The 14,547-nt window shown below is 39.6% G+C and overlaps 1 long non-coding RNA gene across 2 annotated transcripts in view; it reads right to left on the bottom strand.

Annotated features, from left to right (window-relative positions):
* The window catches only part of LOC129736365 (uncharacterized), a 47,010-nt gene that overhangs the window by 18,339 nt on the left and 14,124 nt on the right, over nt 1-14,547 (bottom strand). For both annotated transcript variants that reach the window (XR_008732854.1, XR_008732848.1), the window contains one exon: nt 7,575-7,688. This is a non-coding gene — a long non-coding RNA (uncharacterized LOC129736365). The remainder of the gene's footprint in view (nt 1-7,574; nt 7,689-14,547) is intronic.

The raw sequence follows: 14,547 nt of genomic DNA, 5'->3' as shown, positions 1-14,547 counted from the left end.
ACTGATCCAGACACCCCTCAATTCATTTCACATAGAAGCAGCAATGACCTGAATAATTTTAAAGGTGAAATTCAAAGATGAAGTAAACTTTTGACTAATCATAGCTTTACGTATTGCCCCAAACCATGAATCAAAGTGTGTTTGACATTCAGGTTCCCCCTCCCAATGGCAGAGTTTCAACTAACAAACATTTTCTTCATTACTCTCCATGGTTCTTTTGCCTTTTTCTGTGCTGGCCTCTGCCCACAGCCTAATCATCTCCCCAGGTTGCTCTGTGGCTAATTAGGGTCAGCCACTTAGGTAATGTAAAATGATTTATTCTGCAGACTTGGAAGAAGCCAAGACAATGCCACACACCCACCAGCTGAGAACCTGGGCACCCTGTACATCTATTTTTCTCAAGCACTGGGCTCCTGTAGCTACCAAGATTCTTGGGTAGTAAGTTCCAAGGGAAATGTCAAATTCAGTTTGACTGTATTAGCTTCTCAAATGTTACAATATATTGGTATTTCCTTACAATGGCAGATTTCCAAAATTTAATTTCTGAATGACTAAGTTCCTTCTGAGAATTGGATGGAAATAAGTTTTATCTCTTGTATGAGTGCAGAGAGGTGATTTTAGTCACCAAATATTTAACTTTTCCTTCATATGACAGTAAGCAAGCTGAAGACTTCTTGATAAAACTGGATTTCTTTAACAATCTATAGTCAGTCTGCTATTATTTCACTTCAAGTATTGATTTGTTTCTTTTTCTGAGTTGCCTGTTGTCTTTCGACTATTCTTTGCCTATTGCTTTTTGGGAGTCTTGTATATTTTTTCCACCAAACAGTTAAGTCTAAGGGCTGATTTACAGATAAGTCAGACTCTTTAAAAGCTGTGGCTGTTGGCCATCAAGCTGTCTTTCTCAGAGCCACTAAAATTGTGTTCCATTCTGTTGCTATGTCTAACTGCTTGTGCACTGAAATATATGCTCCTTAAGTTATGAGATGTCAGAAGTCATCAAAGAAAAGGATTATAGGTATTAATAAGAAGCTGCTGACAAGATGGTCATTGGCAGAAAAAAAAAAAAATCACCCTCTCATATAAGACATAGGAGACTGGGATTTTACTTGCTGGATAGAAAGGCATATTATAGATAGGAAATAATTTTTATTTGCCATTTTATGATCTGGATTCTATTATTTCAAGACTTGTAAACTGATAAACAATAGCAATAAGAGAGGTCTAGGCATTCTGAGTAATACTGCAGTGCTTATGTTACGCTTTCTTAGTTTGCAGGAATGTATGTTCTGCTTTCATCACAAGGTAAATCTCAGCCTTTGCCTAATTTATGGAAAGATAAAACCATCACTGGTTAGAACCAGCAAGCTTTTTCAGAGAAGAACACAATAAATCCACAAAACTCCATATTTCTCAATTGACAGTACTAGATCATTTGAAAAAAAATGGCTGTTTCCATATGGTCAGCATCTGTTATGCTCCATGTCACTACAGAACATGTAAGATTTTTTCCTCTAGCATTTGCTAAATCTGACCCAATTTCATTTCAAAAATCAAGCAGATGCACATCTTAGATGAGAGAATCTTCTTTATACATGCTGTCAGAGAAACCTGTACTGATCGTCTCTTGTATTCAATACAGCTGAATAACTTGGCCCCTTCTACATGCGGATCCCAACTTTCTTTATTTCAGTTTGCAGGGGCACTGTCCTTTAATGAAAACCACTTTGGAATAGAAGATATTTTATACCCTTTACTTATTATTAGCTGATTTCATTGGCCAGTGACTGTGCAAAATACCTAAGAATTTCTTTGGTCAAGGACAGCTTGCTAAACTTGTGAGACAAACGAGATAATATGGGAAAACTGGCATGCCCAGGATCCCATGCTAGGTCAGGAGCAGCACTACCTCAGCCTGTCCCTATGTCCCAGCTCAGTCCTCCATCTCCTTGCCTAACATCTCTGCTGAGGTACAAGTAAGTGGCAAGCTTACAAGCCACAGTTACTGATCTTACATCTCTCAAAACCATGACGCCTTTTTGTAATTTACTTGATTATCTTCACATGAAAGCTAATCACAGCAGTGAACAGTTCCTGTTTTACCCATTAGCATCATCTGATTTTCAAACTTCAAGCCTAACTTTTTGTCACTTCAAGTATCGTAAAGTTTCCCCTTTGATAAAATATGGGTGACAGAAATACATGTGAAATATGTCTGCTGTATTAGCAGACACAGCATATTTTTTGGCTTCAGTGAGTTCTCAGCATGGCAAAGCAGTAAATCCTTTGTTTATATGAAATGCATTTTCAACCAAAATGCCTTATTATCCTGTTTATTGGGTCACTTTCACCTCTTTTATACCATTGTTATCCCACTTTCCCCAGGGAATCACTGCTGATTTGAAGCAGTATTAGATAAAGACGAGGACATACCATACCTCAGAATAACTTCAGGTTTCCTCGATTTTGTGAAAGGTTGATTTAACGTTAGATCATCTCTTAAGATCTTTTCATAAAATTGAAGTTCTACTGAAATACCATGTTTTGAGATAATGACGTGCCTTAGAAGTCATGGATTATGTGTATCATGTAAGATATTAAACCTGTCAAGGTGTTGTTTTTAATATGTCTTTTAGTTAAGACCATATCTTGACATGAATTATTCCTAGCATAGCTTCTCACACACTGGTTCAGCAAGCAATCATCCACTACATCCATCATTTCTGTTTCTGTCTCACCATATGTCTCAGAGGGGGTGGAGAGGGGAAGTTTCCAGTTAATCATTTTTTTGCATTTGGTATGCAAATCACTTAAAACTGAATGATGTGGCAATTTCAAACAGTATTGTCCTAAGAAAGACTGAAGTTTTAGTACTAAGTTTGATAGGTTTACTGGGTGCGGGTTTTTTGCTTGCATTTTAACAAAATTTTACAGCTAGAAAAAATTCTCATGATAATCTCTAGCCTATTTCCTCCTCAGAGATATGTTTGCAAAAATTGGTTTTATATTATCTTAGCAAAAGGCTTCTGCTTGTAATATTTCAAACCTTCATCTGTCCTTGGCTGCCATGACATTCATCCATCTGACAAAACAGGAAAAAAAAGCACCAGCCGAGTGAATGCTACTTTAAGTAAATTCGTTAGACAGGCATAAAGGGTACTGTGCTCACTGAGACTGCATTGGCAGCCACATCCTTGAAGGTCTTGTGACTCCTACAGGCAACGGGTAACACAGGGCAGCAGGACTCATGACAGGACATTTGAACAATAGCGCTTTTGCTTCTAAGAACAATCTGTTTTCTTCAGCCGTGAATTAATCCACAGAACAGTGGCACTGCGTAGGTTGCTCTTGGCTCTCTGAAGATGCATATAATGAGATAAACAATGGTTTGTTAAGTTTTGGATTAATTTCCCAACCTCATGAAAAGCTCCATATACTGCTTCTCAATACTGGGAATTGTCCAGCCATAAATGCACATCAGTAAAGCACAGAAGGCTCGAATTTAGGCAACAGAGCAGAGCCTGAATAAAATCTTTGCACAAAACCAGCAAGGCACTGGGACCCGAATTTCTCAGTTGTATAAGCCAGATGTCTGTGCAGTCAGGCCTCAGCCAAACACAGAACAAGACGAAGATGTGGAGAAGGGACATTATGAATATCTATCCTTCCAAGTGTTTTCTGACAGGTCAGTGCTGCGCATAGACTACCAGGTAGTGTCTCAGGCTGCCTGCAGATAGTAGCAAGGATCCATGGAAGCTATCATCACCGACAACAACTGGTTTGAATTTCATACTTTCTCTGCAATTAAGACATATTTTATAAGCAGCTCTTTGTTTTGTGGGATCATCAGGTCAGGTTGGAGCTTAGCTCATGAGACAGATACAGCACCTTACTGAGCATGTTTTCATCTTTCCATTCAGCATGAAAAGCTTCATACTTCTAATAAGGGTTCCTCCTACACAGAGCATTTATGCACAATCCAATTAAACAAAAAGTGGAAACAAAGAACATAGGGTCAGATATTTTTTTATGTTATCCAATGATTTTCCCGTATGAAAGTGTGCAGATGTGTAAGAGCAGGTATGGCAGGCAGATTTCCTTCTGCCAGGTGACTATACAAACTACTAGATGATACAGTCATATTTCCTCTTGGTCCCTCTTTGATCTGTTGAATTTTGAAGGTTTTTCTGCACAGTGGAACAGCTTCAGTGAGAGAGATGATAGATGCTCTCTGTCCCCTCACACCCCACTCCAGCTCCTGTACCAGCATCGCAGCAGTTGGGCCTCTCGTATGGGGGAGAGGTGAGAGGTTTGGATTTGAACTTTCTCCAGCAGGGCAGGACAGAAATACAAATTTCACTGTATAATTAAATATATAAATATATATCAGGCAGCTGTGGAGTTTAGGTTTCCCCATATGTAACTGAGAACTGAGAAAACAACTTTGAAATTACAGTTTCAGTATATGCACTTTAGCTTTGCCTATATAATTTTTGCAGGAGATCCTTTCATTGTGTCCTGGAAAGCCATCCCAGTAATTCCTGAACTGCTACAAATGCTACATTCCTTGCTTTCAAGAGAGAAGTGGCTGTCTCTCAAGATTCCTGGATATTACCAGTGACCAAATCTTTCAGCTAAGAGTATTTCTGTTATTCAGAAACAGGAGGTCTTGTGTCTGAGTGCCTGTGACAGCAATTCTGTCCAGCATAAAGTAGTTCTTTAGAGCTAAGCTGTGCCACTGTGCCCAGCAGTTGTTATATTTCCCTGGCACACTGACACTTTGAAGCTGGCCCTGAATGCTCCTGAGTGGCAGCCTGGAGATCCAAACCTCTGACTCTTGTTACCTTCTGTTTCACTGAAACATATTTGGCTGATGAACAGGTAGTCGATGCCCTCCACAGATACCTGCCTGGGTCCTCCCGCCTGTGGTCACTGAGGCACTAACAGTCTCGTTAGTAAGCCACGGCTCAAAAACCTCCGATCAAAACTTCTGCGGGTCATGAGACATGGGTCTCAAAGTATTTGCCTTTCAGGTGTACAGCAGGCAGATGCAAAGCAGCCTGAGGCAGAGGGGGTTTCTCCCACAGGATCCCTGTGCTATATGGAGGAGAAGGATGTACCATCTTTGTCGCAGATCAGTTGGAAAACTACTACCTTGCTTCTCTAAAAAAATGTGATTCTTTTTTACTTTACTGTTAGAGTAGCCTGTGGATGTGACCCAAAGCTTGATTCATCTTTTACAAAAGGATCAAAGAACCAGATATGGATGGAAAAGGTAGAACAGTCTTTGGCCAGGAACCTCAGCTGAGGAAGGCCTGTGGATGGCTCCATTTCACACCACTCCTAAGGGAAAAGGACACTTCTTTAGCTGAAAAAAAATGACTGCTCTCTCAAAACCATATATTTTGTTTTCCCAGGGTAACTGACAGACATTTTACAATGGCAATAAAGTTTTAATTTAAAGCATCAATGATGCAATCTTTCAAGAGGTAATGCTTGGTTTAGTCTCTGGCAGCTCTTTGGTCCAAATCTCTTGGTCTTCACTTTTCATGGGTCATTAATGAAGAGATGAACTGCAGAAGAGAAACTTGATCCATTAAATCCATGCCATCAGTTCTTTTGTCCTCTTTATCAATCGTACCCCAATCCAGGTAGTGACTAGAATTTTCCATAAACACCTACTGCTTGTTCCATTTTTCTTTCCTCTTCAGGCAATTGTTATTTTAGTCTAAGCATAACTTTTGCCTACAAAACCTTGTAGGCATGGAGAGGAAACTTGCTACGCATACTGATATTTTATTGACTCATTTTATTTCTCAAAAAACGCTATGACTTTGCATAACTCTTGATCTGGAATGTATTGTTTTGTTGCCTAAAGAAACATTAATCATAAATTCAAGAAAGACAGGGGAACAGAAATAACAAAGATGAAACCAGTACAAGAAATGCATAAAACATTGGAAAGATGTAAACACATTCACAAAACATGCCTGTTAAATCCTAAGAATATCAATGATTTTATAGAAATAATTGCTTACATGCTAAAGCAAAATGTTTCTGATCATGACTGTTGTATTCTGTTTTGATAGCCCAAGATATTCTACTGTCTGAAGCATCTGAAGCATTGAAGTAATTTTCCTTTCAAGGTAAAAAGTAATATCAGATACATAAATAGAACTAACAATAAAGGCTTTTTCTACAAAAAAAAAAAGAAAAGAAAACTGTTAGAAAAATCTTGAGTAACTTATTTTAAAGAAAGACAATGAAACCAGATTTTCTTTTATTCTGAAAAAAAAATGCTATGAACATTTTTAGCATAAATAGATATTCATTTTAAAATCTCTTTACTTGACAAGCTATTTTCTTTGAAATATGAACCCAGAAAATTCTCAACCATTTCAGTATCTAAGATCCTAAAAGGTAATAACTTTTGCTTGGCGGCAGTTTCTCTGTGATAGCCATTTTGCTATGTTTAATACTGTGTGAGTTTCTTACGCTTGCTTATCACCTTAGAATTTGCAACTTATTTAACAATGTTAAGGAAGGACAAAAATTGTCTTCCAAATACAATGGAGGACACTAAAACACACAGACGTGGTCAAGCCAAAGCTTCAAAAACATCTACTCTATTTTGGATGCTTAGTTTTAATTCATCCAAGCTAAGCACAGGAAAGACAGAGGATCTGAAATTAATGGGTTTGTGTTAATGACTTTATCAAGGACATGGAGAAAACTGCAGAAGCATACAAGAATTTACTGCAGAAGCACACATGAAGTCTGCCTTCCCCTTCCCGCGACAGTGTGGTGGGAGGGTCAGTCAAAACTGTCACTCGTCCTTCCTCACCACCCTGACAGAGGGTAATTTATCCACACCAGTGGCAGAAGGAACCAACAGCTGTTATAAGGGACTGGTCAAAATGTCTCCGACCTTGTAAAAACTGTCCAGTCCCAGAATCTACTTAGAGGTTGTAAGGGACATGGTCCTTCTGGTGAAGGTCCCCTTTCCTACTGGGGCAGGAGGTCCTGGGCATCGGGTTGGGAGAAGCAGGACAGAATTGCTTGCAGAGCTGTGGTGGCTGACACCACCAGCATCCTGTTATGTGGCCAGAGTCATGAAGGATGCATGTAAGGCAGCAAAGGAAGAGTGGTGCCCGTTTTCTCTTCTGGTGTCTCTTCTGTATTCACACACTCCTGCCTGTATGTTTCAGCACCAGGTCCTTAAGTCCATCAGGTTTATCATTTAAATCTAGGGGGTCTAGCACTTTTACCCAGCACAGAGGAGTTCAGAAAATGCACACCAGAAAAATTTGCTTCCGATGTTAAGAAAAAGAAAGAGAAAAGGATTACAAAAGCAGTGAAAATGTAATCAAAGGATTTACCCATTCTCTACCTGTGTCACCTGTAGATTATTCGGATGGATTTTGGCTACAGGGAGTCAACTATTTTGACTGTGTGTACAGTAAGGACTGCACAAACAGGCAGAGTCTCCATTCAAATAATATAAACAACCTCTCATTTCCTTACATTACACAGCAGTACCACAGGTACATGACCCAGTTTGCTGCATAGCTTACCTGCTTCCATGCTTCATCCAACATTCTTCCTCTGTAGGAAATTGAGCCCACAGTCTTCTTCAGCCTACGGATCTTCCTCTCAGAGGCTGCCAACATCTCATCAGTTAAGTCAGGCTGCCAACCAAAAAACAGTACATTTCTTTCCTGAAGCTAAAGGCGGGGGGTGGGGGGGGTGGGGGGGGGTGGGAATCAGCAATGAAACTTAAATTATGTGGTTTATCCCATTTATTAACTGCTAAATTTCATTGTAAAGAAGTTTCTAGTCTGTATCACTGTTTCTTTTTTCCTTCTTCCCTACAAAGACATGAGTAATTCACATTCTATCTGATGTGGCACTGACCTGTAAAAACCACAATGAACGTCTTTAACAGAAAGAAGAGAAACACCAAATGAATGTATATTTGGTTTTGTCTCAGAATATGCACACACACAAACACACACACACACACACACACGGAGTTTTCAATGCTGCTTAACTAAAACAAACCTTCAGACCCCCAGCAGCAAAGAGACAGTCACTTCTCAGTAAGAATCCAAATGGATATTACAGAGCTGGACTACTTGTGCTTTTGAGATGTAAATATCAAAATTGCTTTTTGAAGAAGTAAAATGTAAAAGCAGTTAAAGTTCAGGATTCCATTTTTTTTCCTCTTCTTTTGATAAATGCATTTACATATTAATTTTCAGTGTTTTCAATTTTCTTCAGTGAAAGCCTGTATCTCTGGATGAAAAGCACAATAATAAAACATTCTCCACTCCATAATTTTCTTGTAATTCACAGAAATGATCTGAGGGCATATAGCTCACGACAATATATATTATAGTGTTCAGTGCAGAGAACTCAATTGTTAGGGCTGCAATTTCAAACATATGTATATTAATGAACTGGCCGTGGCTTCATTTTAAATTCCTATAGACTTTTTTGCTGACACAGAATCATCACCGCTGTAATCTTACAAATCTGCAAAGAGTGTCAGAACCATGCATGTTAGTCCATTTATTCAATCAATATACATGTCAATGCCAATTACCCTGCAGAAATCCATATAATAGTTCTAGGTTTTTAAAGTCTGTATGGCACCATAGATTGTGAAAGGAACAGAATGATGCAACGTGCCATGTCTTACATTATTTGGCAAAGCAGCTTGGCTTTATTTATAAGAAGAACATACTATAAATCCTATTCTGCCTTCGTTGTAATCAGTTCCCTTCCTGCACTCAAAATGATAAAGCAGATTTTGCTAATGTAAAAAAAAGGTCCAAACAAACACTGGAAATGTTATTGTCTTTATCCATAGCATGGGACAGATTTTAGGTACACACCTTAATCACTGGCTACTAGAAATTGAAGAAAAAATCATTGTAACTTGCCAAACAGACAACAGCATCTACAGTTAACAACTGTTCAATGTGGTACCCATTATAAAATGTAAGATTGGTGTGCAGAGCTATAAAAAACATACAGACGCTATTCTCAAAATAAAAATGGTACATCAATAAGTTGAGAAACCACAGGATAAGGCAAAATACATAGGAGGTCAACAAAAATCTGGTAGATAAAGCTCAGAAGAGAGGCTGAAAAACAGCACAGGATGGAGAATGCATTCAGCACTCTGACAAAGAATATAGAGACAGGCTGCAACTAATAACAGGCTTCCTTGGGGGAACCTGCGATTTCATCTTAGCATGGAGAGCTTGCCGCCGTAGGGAAGTGTCCCTCTGCCCATGCTAAGGAAGCCCAGGGAGCCATTTGAAGGCTTGCTCTTTGGGGAGGCTGCATTCTTCTTTATTGCAGATACTGCAATGGGGGCGGGGGGGGGGGGGTCCTGCTTGCAGCAGACACCTTGCCCTGCTCACATTCATTTCTCTTTCCCTCTCTAAAGCTTTATTCCTCCCTGCCCAGGTTTGCAGAAGCTCCCACCAGCACTCCTTGCACCCAGTTTATTTATGTCTTCTGATCAAATTTCATTTTTCAGACTTGGTCAGCATTCTCCTCTCCACATGGCTGTCAGGTCTGTAATCCTATTTCAGTGCAGAGAGATGGGACTAAGGTGGGCCGATAGCCCTCCCTCCTTCAGCTCTGATGCTGCTGAAGGCATTTCCCACAGGTGTACTCCTCCACCTCCACATCATCCCATCTGGGGAGAAGAGAGTCTCTTTTAGAATAGGAGGTGAAAAAGCCTGGCCTTAGCAACCCAGTGACTGAAAGCTAGCTGTTTTGTGGAACTATGTCTAAGGACAAGCATCAGGAAGATCTATTTAAGCTAAAAGTTAGAACTAGCACTAACCAAGGCCGTAAAAGAGGCATGACCCCCATCATACTGGAAATGAGCACACACCAAAAAAAGGTTGGTCTAAGAGTCTAACTTTTTTTTAGGAGAGAAGTCAACAAACATAAGAATAAGATTATGTAATATTCTTCCTTGCTCAAATCTGGAGTGTCCCCAGACCTGATACAAATGATACAATTTCAAGCATGAACATCATATGAAGAGTAAAATACTTATAAACAAGAGGAAAGCATATTCACTTCTACAGTAATTATTCCTCATTATTTTTACATAATTATACATATTATTCTAAACATAATATATGTATATTTATTGACACAGTGACATTGTCAACATATTTTTCCTGAGAAAGTGTTTACTGAACTGGTGCTGAAATCTGAGTATTTTAGTGGAGTTAAATATGTTGCACTTGTTCACTCACAAGTTCATGTCCTTCACATTTTTGGAAACTTAGTCAAGATTGTCGTGTTCACTCATCCTAAATTTATTTGACCTTAATCCATGCTTGATGATGCACTGAGAAAGCCAAAAAGGGACATAACAGGCATAATAAGAGATGCGCCTCACGGCAGGGAGTAGTTTATTCTAATGATTATTTATAAAGCCCTTCAGTTCCCCAAGATGTGCTTTAGCAGTTGATTCTAGTTTTTTTCAGCATTTTAGAAGCTGTTCCTAATAATATGGCAGACTTTTCTAGCTGTTAGCATTGGTTAAGTTTCTGAATAATTTTGTACCAGTTGTGATACTAAGAGGAGATACTTGCCCCTAGTCACAGCCCGTACTGCCAAGGAAAGGGAACTTCACTGCCAAACACCTACTGCTAGTACAAGCAGGCAGTCAAGAAGCTCTCTGTTAAAACTCCCTTTGATTTTTGTAGATTTTTTTTTTTCCCAAGTTAAGGCTGCAGGACTTGGCTGTGAGTTTGCAAGTGCCAAGCAGCCTAACTGAGTTTTACTATTCCATTACTCATGTGTCTCTATTTTTCCTCAAACCCTTTATATAGCCACCACAGTTTCTCTGCAACTTTCAAGAGATGGATGAGCCAAAAAACACCTCTTCAGCAATACCTGTAGCACTTGCCAAGTGCCAAGTCATCTATTTTATGTAGGACGTAAGCAGTAGCTCTGTGTGCTAGACTGCAGGCCAACTGTCCCGTAAATAAATCCTGGTCTTTCCAAGTTGACCCTCTGTGCACATTTAAACACTTCATCCTGCAGGACTCGGGGCTATGAGAAGCTATGAGAAGGTGTCTGCAGCCACAGACAGCCCCGCAGTGAACTGCTGCAGACATCAGCAGGCATGACTTCCTGGAAAAGTTAATTTCCAAAGTCAGGATTAGAATTTGACCACTTCTGCCTCTGACCAGGAGGTCACTGCTCTCTCCTCTTGCCCAGGTTTGACTCTGGGATTACAGGAGCTGACGTTTCCCTCGCTGTCCTTCTTGGCAGCTAGCTGCAATGGACGGTGAGTCCACAGTGGGGTATAGAGGACAAGGGAAATAAATAGCAGGATAAACCAAGGCTTGCTGTTACTTGTATATCGTATTCTCCACTACAAATATTTGGCAGAGATGTTTGTTTCTTAGGAACCACTGAAGCTATTTGCACGCTGCTTGTACCGCAAAACAACTGATTGTTCTATTCACAGGCAGGGCTAATTTACCTTTCTGCCAAAGCAATTTTCATAGAAAACAGAGTTTTAGACAACAACTTCAAAAAAATACCTACTTTATAGAAAGACACAACCGATAAGCAGAAACGTCTCTGACCCCAGTCCAAAAATGTAGCTTTGTGCAGGAGTTTGAAAAAATCTGTAATGGTGAGGAGAAGGAAACCACTACATCCTTTCAGGATTACTTTTTTCTCTCCCAGCACCTACTTGTCCAAGAGGCTGGATCCTGCAGGATGACACCGATTGCTGTGGTTTCTGTGCACACTGCTGGGTCACTGCTGGCCTGACAAGGTGAGATAAACTACGTTGTGCTGACTAGCAGTCCCAGCCAAGTGCTGTGACCATTACATGCACAGACGCTGAGCATTCGACTTCCAAAATCCTGCGGGATTTTACAATATTGTTTCAGTAGTGGCCACCCAGTGACATTCTTCCAAGATCAGGTTGTTCCCCAAGGGGACACGCAAGTTGCTATGCCACAACAAGCTGCAGGAATGGGCTTATAACATGGAAATAGCTACCACAGTCAAAGTGCAGTCCTGCTCCCACTGTGGCTGACTGCAAAACTACCTGACTTGAGCAGAACAGGCATGTAAGGGACTGAATTAAGCCCACTCCCTCTTCTGCAGCACAGTCACTTCCCTTGTATCCCCCCTTCCCATTTAAGCTCAGGCACAGAAACTTCTCACCCAGCTAAGGATGGTCCCCTCAACCCACAGCCTGTGAAGAACTCTCAAGCACATCTGAGCTGTGAGTGCCTGCCCTCCCCGTGACCTTCTGCAGCCCACAGTACCATGCCCTGGCTTATCCCAGGTACAGAGCGAAAGAAAAAAAAAAATCTTAGAGTAGGCTTTAGTTTCCTTAGTCTGTATCTTCTGGATTTGGTGGGCTTTTCTGCTTGCAGTTGAGCTGACTTTCACAGCAAACAGCATAGATTAAGTTCTGTGCTCTGAGCAGGGATTTCTCATTTCATACATCATTTATAACTTTCTGCAGTGATTCCACAAAGTCAGTATCTCTCCATAACACAAAGATGAGAAGGACGGAAAATATAGCTGAAAAAGTGACAAACCTGCAAATTGCATTTGTGTAGGGTTCTGGTGCCACAAAGCTTCTACAGCAATTTTGTTGAAACCTAGCAAATTCAGTATAAATAAATTTGCAGTTTAGGAAAGTTATGCATTTATGGATTTCAGCAAATGCCATATTACAGTTTAGCAGAGATGCTAAATATCTCTCACACAAAATGGAAATGAAATCTGCTGTTCTATTTTGTCAGATCAGGTCTTTGCCTATGGTATGCTGGGCATAGATTTCGCTGTTCTTCCCTCACAGAAGTTGCAGTAGCAATGAAAAATCACACAAACAAAACCCACTTTTGCAAAGGTTGCAAACACTAAGTACATCAGATTACTTTGTAACTGGCAAGCGATGTCCTTTTTCATTTTTTGTTTATCTAGGGTATTCCATGCGTCACTCATTACCAGAAAGTGAACAGGGGCTACTATGCAAGAACCCCAGTACATTTTGGTGACATCCTGATCCCAGTGAAGTACACAGCAAAAATCCCACAGGTTTTGTTAGAGCTACAAACTGCTCCGTTTTACCGAGTACTTGTTTTCATAGTCAGAGCCAGTTACCAAAATGCTGGTCCTGATACCACTTTCATAGCTGGATAATCAGAATTTACTATGACCTAAACTAGTAAAGTCAGAATGGTGTAAATGAGAGGAGAACTGAGGCCATCTGCTGTGAATTTCCAGACACGAAAAGGGAACTGAAGAAGTGATTTTCTTACCAGCCTTCAACTCCTAATGGGCAAAGTTTTACAAAGAAAAGTCCTATCGTGCCTGTCACCCATATTTAACTGTACTTTAAGTCAATAGGAAATAAAGTCAATAGTATGCACACACTCACAAACACACACATATGAAAACATAAAACTGAATTCAGGTTGAAATTATTTTCATTTCAGTACCGTGTATTGCCATCAGACAAAGAAAGAATATATATTATTCTCTGTCTAGCTCTTCCAAAGGAAATAATACCAAAGGTTTAAGAACATGCATTGGCTTCCTTCCTGATAGGATTTAAAATGTTCTTTTCCAATGTAAGTGCAAAACCAAACATTAAGGTTGAGAATCAAGCACACTAGTCACGCACATTCAAAACTGATGTAAAAAACCTGGACCTGCTGAAGCCAGTGGCACAACTCCCATTGACTTCCATGGGGCCAAGATTCCATCCAGTGTTCCTAGGAAAACACGAAACTGGCCACATTATGTATCTCATTTAATGGACTATGCTAACAGGCATGATTTATTAAGATTTACATTCAACAAAGAAATCGATTGAATTGTGGAAAGTATTTAAATTATTGTATCTGTAACAATAGGACCTCTAAAAAGGTAGCATTCAAAATCTTGGTTTTGGTCCTGCCTGAATTGTTGCTCACCAAGGAAGTACTGCAGTAAGGGAATTTTGAACTTGATTTCCCACTTTTCCCCACAATAGAACAGCAAAGGTATCACCTAACATAGGAGTCCTATCAAAAGGTTCTTTAAAAAACAAATGAAAAAGACTTTAAATCAGAACATATTAAGGCACAACATGTACAGAGACAAGTAAATTATTTTGTTACTTTTCTCAAACAAATTCCCTGCTCATTTTTAACCCAATTACAAGTCTATTGGATGCCAGTAAAATTTGGATCCAAGTTTTTCTGCTAACAAGTGAAATTGTTTGGATAGTAAAGTCAGAATTTCTAACATCTTAATCATGTTGCTTTCTGACTTTCTTAATAAAAAAAAGTAATTGGATACATTAGAACTGTGATTCTTCAAAGTCCAAAACAAACATAATAAGAAAATATCCATTTCTTTAGGGAAAAGTTTAGTATAAGAATGAAACCAATAGGATTTTGTTGAAATAATTTCAAAAGCCTACATCAGTTAACAGATTAATCTACTTTCTGTAAGTTTTGCCGCATCTTAGGTAGTTTTATAGGAGGA

The sequence above is a fragment of the Falco cherrug genome, chromosome 1 (assembly GCF_023634085.1).
Source record: "Falco cherrug isolate bFalChe1 chromosome 1, bFalChe1.pri, whole genome shotgun sequence".
In the NCBI taxonomy this organism is placed as follows: Eukaryota; Metazoa; Chordata; class Aves; order Falconiformes; family Falconidae; genus Falco; species Falco cherrug.
Note: the sequence above shows the minus strand (reverse complement) of the source record. Positions and strands in the feature narration are given on the sequence as shown.